Source organism: Bos javanicus, chromosome 29 (assembly GCF_032452875.1).
Source record: "Bos javanicus breed banteng chromosome 29, ARS-OSU_banteng_1.0, whole genome shotgun sequence".
In the NCBI taxonomy this organism is placed as follows: Eukaryota; Metazoa; Chordata; class Mammalia; order Artiodactyla; family Bovidae; genus Bos; species Bos javanicus.
Window position 1 is genome coordinate 8,794,083 of NC_083896.1, and position 8,532 is coordinate 8,802,614.

General features: G+C 44.5%; 1 long non-coding RNA gene across 1 annotated transcript; it reads left to right on the top strand.

Moving 5' to 3' along the window:
- The first annotated feature begins 396 nt into the window (after nucleotides 1–396).
- On the top strand, nucleotides 397–2,452 carry LOC133241760 (uncharacterized). The gene is made up of 2 exons (XR_009734680.1): nucleotides 397–1,014; nucleotides 2,191–2,452. It is a non-coding gene; the product is annotated as an uncharacterized LOC133241760 (long non-coding RNA).
- The last annotated feature ends 6,080 nt before the right edge of the window (nucleotides 2,453–8,532 follow it).

Here is an 8,532-nt window from a genome sequence, read left to right on the forward strand (position 1 = left end):
GATTCCTCCACGTGGAAAGGAAGACAGCCAGGGGAATCGGGATTCAAAAGGATGAGCCACACAGTTCCTCCCGGTGTTTATGTATTAAATCTCATGACAGGACTTTGATCTCTGTGGGTCACATGCTCATCTCTTAGACCAGGAGTCAACAAGCTATGACCCATGGGCCAAATCCAGCCTGTCTCCTGCTTTTGGACAGTAGGTAAGTTAAGTAGTTTCATCATTTTTAAATGGTTGGGGGGAAAAAGGAAGATAATATTTTGTAACACATCTGAAAATTGTATCAACTCAAATTTCAGTGTCCATGAATTTCAATTTTATTGAACACACCACACCCGTACATTTATGGACTGTGTTCTCTGCTGTCAAAGTACATTTGAGTAGTGGTGACAGGGATCTTATATCTTACAGAGCCTAAAATATTTCTATCGGTTCTTTACAGAAAAATAGTGCTGACCATGCCCTGGGTCCATCATGGCCAACACAAAGATAAGACACTCTGATTGGCCAGACCTAAGTCACGTGCCCACCCGGTAGCTTGGAGACGGAGTATGGCAGCTGCTCTAGCGAAACAATGGCGTGCTGGATGGTTTGCCCAGGAAAGAATGGTGCTGGGGAAAAGAAATGATAGGTGTCCATAACAGAATCAGATCAATATAAGTTTGGAAATCTTTTCCTTAACTCCTTAGAACTTTATTTTTGTTGTTGCTGTTCTCTGGAGTGAAGCAGATAAGCTTTGCCCTTTGGGAGGGTAGTGATGTTGGCTAACACTCATTGAGCGTTTACTCTGGGCTTATACTAGCTACTTATGTTGTCTCACTGAGGAAACCAACGCTTGGAGAAGTTATATAGATTGCCCAGAGTTATATGATGAAGCGGATACAGGGCCTAGATGAGAACCCAGGTCTGTCTAACTAGAGGGCGCAGGCAGACCACTATACCACGAGACTGCCCTGCTTCTCACTCAAGAGGAGATAAGACATCAAATAGGCTGAGCAGAGAGCCTGATATATTGTGAGTACTCAATTAAGGTTAATTTTTTTTCTCCCTTGTTCCTGTCTTCTCCCATTCACATTATGGAGATATAAATGTGCAGGGGGTGGGGGGACTTCTCCGGTGGTCCAGTGGCTAAGACTTTGCACTCCCCCTGCAAGGGGCCCCAGATTTCATCCCTGGTCAGGGGACTAGATCCCACATGCCTCAACTAAGAGTTTGCATGCCACAACCAAGATCAAAGATCCTGCATGCCGCAGCTAAGACTCGGTCCAGCCAAATAAATGAAAAGAAAATATTTTAAAAAATAAGTAAATAAGCAAGGAATCCACATGTACCATTCAGGAGTCCTGTTGCCTCAAGTCTTTAAGTTAACAAAAAAATTCCCCAAACAAAAAACCTCCCCTCAAAACTCCCTTTAACCAGTCTTGCTGTCAAAAAGGTAGAGTAAAAATAGTCAAAGTTCAGAGAAGGGCAGTGAAAATCATTTGCGGCATGCATGGCAGAAGAGCATGGCATGAGAAGAGGAATTCCAAATGTTGGGATCGTTTGATTTGAAAAGGAAGGCTCCCAGAGACGCAGGGTTTACAGTACAATAAGCTGACGACAGGTATAGGAAAGGCTAATCAGGATCTGGTATTTACTTCCCCCCCCAAATACAAGAACCAGACTGTTTCACGCATTGTATAAAAGCCGTGTCACCTTCCACTTTGGAACACTATCAAAGTGAGCTTTACCCTCCCTTCCTACGGACGGTGGTGCCAAACCACACCTCCAGCTCCGATCAGTACACAAGACACTGCACTTTACACGTACTGTTCAGAATCTGGAGGTTTCAAGCTGGAAGGTGTGTTGGGGCCATGCAGTCTGGCCTCTTATGTTAGAGATAAAGCTGAAGCCCAGTTAGATAACATGGTTTGTTCAAATTTGCATGGTGAGCTCACAGCACACCTAGATTTAACTTGGCCTTGGGGTCAGAGAAACTGGACTGAGAAACTGGCTAAGGACCTGGCTAAGGTCATTCAAATGACCTTTCTGAGACTCAGTATCCCCATTTTAAACAATTTCCAACATAGTTAAAGAATCAAATAATAAAAGTGGCCTAATTCTCCGTTCAGTGTATTGTGTACTGGGGCTTAATTCTCAGTTCAGTGTTTTTTCTTGAAGTCATTCTGCTCCTTGGATCGCCCTACATAGGAAAAAAAGGTAATTGCTGGATTGTTCAGAAAAAAAAAAAAAATTGGAAGATGCAGCATCCACTCCCTCTCTTTACTTCCCCTCACCAACAATAAAGGACAAACTTCAAAAGAAACAAACTTGAAAATGGTGAACACTGGACCCAGAGACCTTTCCTGGAGTGGAACCCCGTGGTCAAATACTAGCCAGAGCAATCCTTGAACAACTTGGTTGCCATCCAAGTCTGTTTTCAGTCGGGAATAAAGTTCATGTTTTGGAGGCAGTATCCTTGACTTTTTTATCCTGTTATTCACATATTTCCTAATAATCTTCGGCATTTACACACTCAAGAGACCTTGAAGGAAAAGGATGCAGGACTCCAGTCTTTTTTCCTTCCTTTTGCTAATGAATAGATGTTTTCTTTCTGAATTTACTGGCCCTATCACCCTATTTTTTTTTTTTTTTTTTCACATTCAAGTAACCTTTCAAGACAGAGGTCAAATAGCAAATGGAAAACTGTAAGTTACCAAATTTGGAGGTGGATTTAATGCTATGAGTGTCTTTTCCACATGAGAAGTCTGAGTAGAGGGGAATTGACATTTTAGCCAATATATACGTAATGCATAAATTAGTTGGAATAAATGTGGGTGTTTCTGGTGCCACCTGTTGGTCACATGGGAAGACTGAATTGTATGCGGTATTGTTGGGCATGAAATGGAATTCGCCGTAGCTGTCACAGTTATGTGTTCCAGCAGCCTGGCTGAACGTTGAAATAGGCTGACTGTCGCTTGAACACCATCTTTAGTGCAACTCCTTGGCTGTGCAGGACTATTTTACTCTTGGTTTTTGCCTTGGTTTCTTCACCAATTAAATGTGTAGCGAGGAATATATAACGAGGCAAAATCTCTGGGAACGTTGAGATTAATGAACCAGTCCTCGGATTCGAATGATTTTTGTGTCTTGTGACTCAGAACTGGTTTTGGTGCCCTGCCCAGGCCCTTTTCCCCAGCCCGCGCATCCAGGCTCTTTCCCCGAGCTGCTGCGAGAGTTGGCCAGTGTAATTCACAGCTACTCCCTTCTCTGGACAAATGCCCGTGGCTTAGAGGGAGCCCCCTGGAGCAAATGGTAGCCACTTCAACCAGGTAGCTATGTGCACAGGCACACAGACACATGGCCTCCATGGCCCCCAAACTGGCCATCATGGGGGTACACAGGGCCAACCCTCCTAACTTTAAGGCAAAATGACCCCCGTGGTGCAGGCTGTGCTCCGGAGGTCTCCACGGGATCAAGCAGAAGCTTGACTCCAACTGAAGCCAAATTCTTGTTCAGCCCTTTTCCCCCATCAGGACTGCTTCTCTCCTCCTTGAACACAATAAATCACTTGAAACCAATCCATTTCAGGCTCTACTTCTAAGGAACCTGACCTAAAGCAAGAACTATCCCATGGAAAAATGTATGTTTGTAACGATAAAAATCCACGAGAGCGAAATAGCCCTTTGGGTCTGTGCGTGTGGTTTTTCCACCATGCTCGGGAAGTGACACTAAACAGAGCAGGCTTTCTCCATAGGCAGTGAAGCCGCAGCGGAAGGACAGCCGTGCTGATACTGCACCATGGGGCCGAAGACCTGGGTGATGATATGAAATATATCCTCGCAATGGCACCATGCCTGCATTTTCTGAGAAATGCCTTTAGTTTCAAAATAGTATGTCCATGCTGGCCTTAGACCTAGTGCTCCCAGGAGCAATGAAAAATGGCCCAGAATTGGAAGACGTGAGGCTTTACACATTTCTAGATCTGCTGAAGGAGCCAGGCCTTTTTGGTTTGTGCCAAAGGAGAACCTTGGGGGAAAGGAAAAAACTCTGCCAGAGGACAATTTTGGGAATCTCATAAGAATTGTTGGTTGATTTAATTGGGTTTTGGTTGCAGAAATTCCAGCTGCTTCTCCAGAAGTGGCAGTGCCAAGTAAGAAGTGGGAGTTCTGGGGCTAGTCAGGCCTGGGTTTGACTTCTCCAATTTATTAACTCAATTTCCTCATCTACAGAATAGGGGCCACAATATTGATCTCCTCAAATTATGGGAAGGTTAGATATAGTGTCAGTTAGCACCTGGTAGGGCTTCCCTCATAGCTCAGTTGGTAAAGAATCTGCCTGCAGTGCGAGAGACCCTGGTTCAATTCCTGGGTTGAGAAGATGGATACTGGTCAGCAAATTAAGGGCAGCTACTTATTTTCTACTCAAGTTGTAGCATCTGGGGACTCACTTGGTGGTCCAGTGGCTAAGACTCTGTGCTCCCAATGCAGGGAGCCCAGGTTTGATCCCTGGTCAGGGAACTAAATCCTACATGCCACAGCTAAGAGTTCATATGCCTCAACTGAAGATCCTGCATGCTGCAACTAAGACCCAGCACAGCTGGATAAGGGAATACAAATTTAAAAAAAAAAAAAAAATCTGTGGTATCTACTGATCAGTCTAGCCTCTGTCACCAATAAAGGCAATATTTTTAGCTGATTTATTTATTTACTCAACTTGTTTTGAACGTAGTTGGAAATAAGGATGCTGTTTATTTAGGGCCTTATTAGGGACCCCTCCCCCACAAAAAGCTATTTTACTTTTTAAGAATTAACCCTCAGGTGGCTAAGATCATCACTTGGAGAAAGCCAAGGGTAGGGCTTCCTTGGTGACTCAGTCAGTAAAGAATCCACCTGCAATGCAGGAGACCTAGGTTCAGTCCACAGGTTGGGAAGATCCCCTGGAGAAGGAAATGGCAACCCACGCCAACATTCTAACCTGGGAAATCCCATGGATAGAGGGGCCTGGCAGGTTATAGTCCATGGGGTTGCAAGAGTCAGACATGACTTAGCAACTAAATCACCACCAGGATCTCATATAATGAAAGGCCATCCTGTACAGTTGAGAAGATTGTATACCATGTTCAAAGGCAGCCCACTGTGGACAGGTGGGGCTAAACCTAGCCTTTTCTTCTCTCACCAAGCCAGAACCCATCAAGGAGTATCCACCTAGAGGGGATAATTTACTAATTCTCACAAGAAATGGGCTGGAAGCTGACCTGACATTGTTCATATCCTTTGTTGAAGGTCAAGGTCCCTCTCATGGGTGGAAGGGACCATAAGCACCTCCTGAAGAGAATCCCAGAGCATCGTACTCTCCAGACCTGCGTCTCCCACCTGTACGCCCTGCACACACAGATAAAGCCTAACAATGACAGTTTATTTTTTACTTTTTTATTTAATTGGAGAATAATTGATTTACAATATTGTGTTGGTTTCTGCCATACATCAATACGAATCAGCCATAGGCAAGAATATGTCCCTTCCCTCTGGACCCTCCGTCCCATCTCCCACCCCATCCCAGCCCTCTAGGTTGTCAGGGAGCACAGGGTTGAGCTCCCTACACAAATTCCCACCAGCGATCTATTTTACTTACGGTAATGTATATGTTTCCATGCTACTCTCTCAATCTGTCCTGCCTTTTGCTTGCCCCACGGGGTCCAGAAGTCCATTCTCTATGTCTTCAGTTCCACTGCTGCCCTGCAAGTAGGTTCATCAGCACCATCTTTCCAGATTCCAGATATTTGCGTTAATATAGGATTTTTGCTTTTCTGACTAACTTCACTCTGTATAATAGACCCTATTTTACAGAGACTATTAAACAATGACCTTTTAGGCCACGGTAATTAGCTGGCAGGACCATCTCAAAACAGGGTGCCGAGTCCAGATGTCTCTCTATTAGTAATACTCAAGGTAAGGTCTGAAAAATTACTAAAAACATCACTTGGGGTACTTGACAGAAGATAATATTTCTTGAGCCATACACCTGACCTTCTAGATTCAAGACTTGCTAGAGATTGAATGAGGGAACAGCTGTTGTAATAATATTCATCATTTCCTCACAAGTTTGCTGACCATAAAGAAGGCTTTCTGGTCAAGGGTTCCCTTCACTGACAAAGTCTACATAGGAGTCATGGTGAAGAGTTGAACGTTCCTTGGAAAGGCGCTTTGTCCTGGAAGAAGCCCGGAGATGCTGACAGCCATAGGCCTCCTGTCCCTTGATGACTCCTTTCCACTCCATACCCCACCCCTCAGCATGTACACGAAATTACGGACTCCTCTTACAGGGATCCTCTTTCTCTCTGCCTTCCTCATTTATGGTCTACGATGTATAGAAAACCCATCCTCCGGCAAGCAGAAGCAACTTGGTGATGGTTATCTGTCCTTAAAATTCTTGTTTATCTTTTAGGATCACATTTAGCATTTTATAATGCTCATCCTGAAGCCCTGGGTCACCCAAGCCCTTCTAAGCAACGTTAATTCTAAGCCTTTGGTGGAAATCCTGACAGTCAGGGAATGTTCATGTGATAGGTTATAAAGTTAATGGTGCCTTCAATATAACATAGGCCTTAGATAATAGCAGCTAACATTAAACACCTTAAAGTCATTGGAAAAGACCCTGATGCTGGGAGGGATGGGGGGCAGGAGGAGAAGGGGACGACAGAGGATGAGATGGCTGGATGGCATCACTGACTCGATGGACGTGAGTCTGAGTGAACTCCAGGAGCTGGTGATGGACAGGGAGGCCTGGTGTGCTGCGATTCATGGGGTCGCAAAGAGTCGGACACGACTGAGCGACTGAACCGAACTGAACATAAAGTCTGACAATCAAAGAACCACATTAAACCATCCTATAACCAACAACTAGGGCTTCCCCGGTGGCTCAGCAGTAAAGAATCTGCCTGCAGGGCAGGAGACACGGGTTTGATCCCTGGGTCCGGAAGCTCCCCTGGAGAAGGGCATGGAAACCCACTCTAGTATTCTTTCCTGGAGAATTCCAAGGACAGAGGAGCCTGGTGGGCTACAGTCCATGGGGTCACAAAGAGTCAGATACAGCTTAAGCAGCTGAGTACACATGCACACATGACCAACAACTATACCATGAGGCACACATCTAGAGTTGTGTTAATTCACTTTGCCCAATTCCTAGGCAACTACTTCCAAGTGCACATCACTGTCACTGAAGAACAAATCCATGAAAAGATATAATCTAAGAAAGATTCAATACCTGTGCTAGGAGTTACAGCTAGAGACAAAATAAACCTGATGTCAGTTTCCAAGACATTTACAATCTATGGGCTTCCCTGGTGATCCAGTAGTTAGGACTTGGCGCTTTCACTGCCGTGGCCCTGGGTCCAATCCCAGTTCAGGAAGTAAGATCCCACAAGCTGCACACTGAGGCCAATAGTAATAATAATAATAAACCCACAATTTAGTAGAATAATGCCTAGGGAGGCATTCTGTGCCAAAAAGACTATACCGTTTAAGGGATTATCAGTATTAAGAAGAGTCTTGCTCTGTAATTCAGATTCTGAGAGGAGAACCAATATTTACTAACCACCATTATATTTTCACAACAGTCCTACTACTTTGACTGCTGGATCGCTTATAGAGTCTCCAGGTACAAGAGATAAGAAAGAAACTCAATTAAAAGTGGCTTCCGCAAGAAGAAAAATGTCTTCTGTCACTTAACCATCAATTCAAAAATAAGGACTACAGCCTTATGAGTTGATAAGGAGCTGATGAATTCAGTAGCTCAATCGTATCTGTAAGGACCCAGGTTCTTTTCATCTTTTTGCTCTCTCATTCTATTAGGGCTCTTCAGAAAAACAGAACCAATAGGACAGATACACACATATCAAGGTGGGTATGGAAGCTGACTCTCCCAAGACCTGCAGGGTGAGTTGACAAGCTAGAGACCAGAAGAGCTCATGGTGCACTTACAGTCTGAAGTCTAGCCGGCTCAAGGCCCAGGAAGAGCCATAGTTCAGTTCTAGCCTGAAAGCAGGAGAAAACTGATGTCCCAGATCAAAGGCAGTAAGGAAGGATTTTCTCGTCTCAGCGGAGGGTCAGCCTTTTCATTCTATTTAGACCTATTTTCTTCTGTTTAGACTGGATGAGGTCCATCTGTGTTAGGGAGAGCAATCTGCTTTACTCAGTCTATTAATTGGAATGTTAAAAACATTCAAAAATATCCTCACAGAAACATCTAGAATAATGTTTAAGCAAATGTCTGAACACCCTGTAGTCCAGTCAAATTGACCCATAAAATTAGCCACACATTCATCTTCAGCATTTGGCCTCTCTGGGGTAGCAAAACGGCAGCAAGAGTTCCAGTCATCATATCCTCAAACAACATCCAAGAACTGGAGTAAGAAGAGGCAGATCGGGGCCTTCCTGGTGCTCCAGTGGTTAAGAACTCACCTTCCAACGCAGGGGACGTGGGTTCAGTCCCTGGGGCAGGAACTAAGATCCCACATGCCGAGGGGCAGCTAAACCCATGAGCCGCAACTAC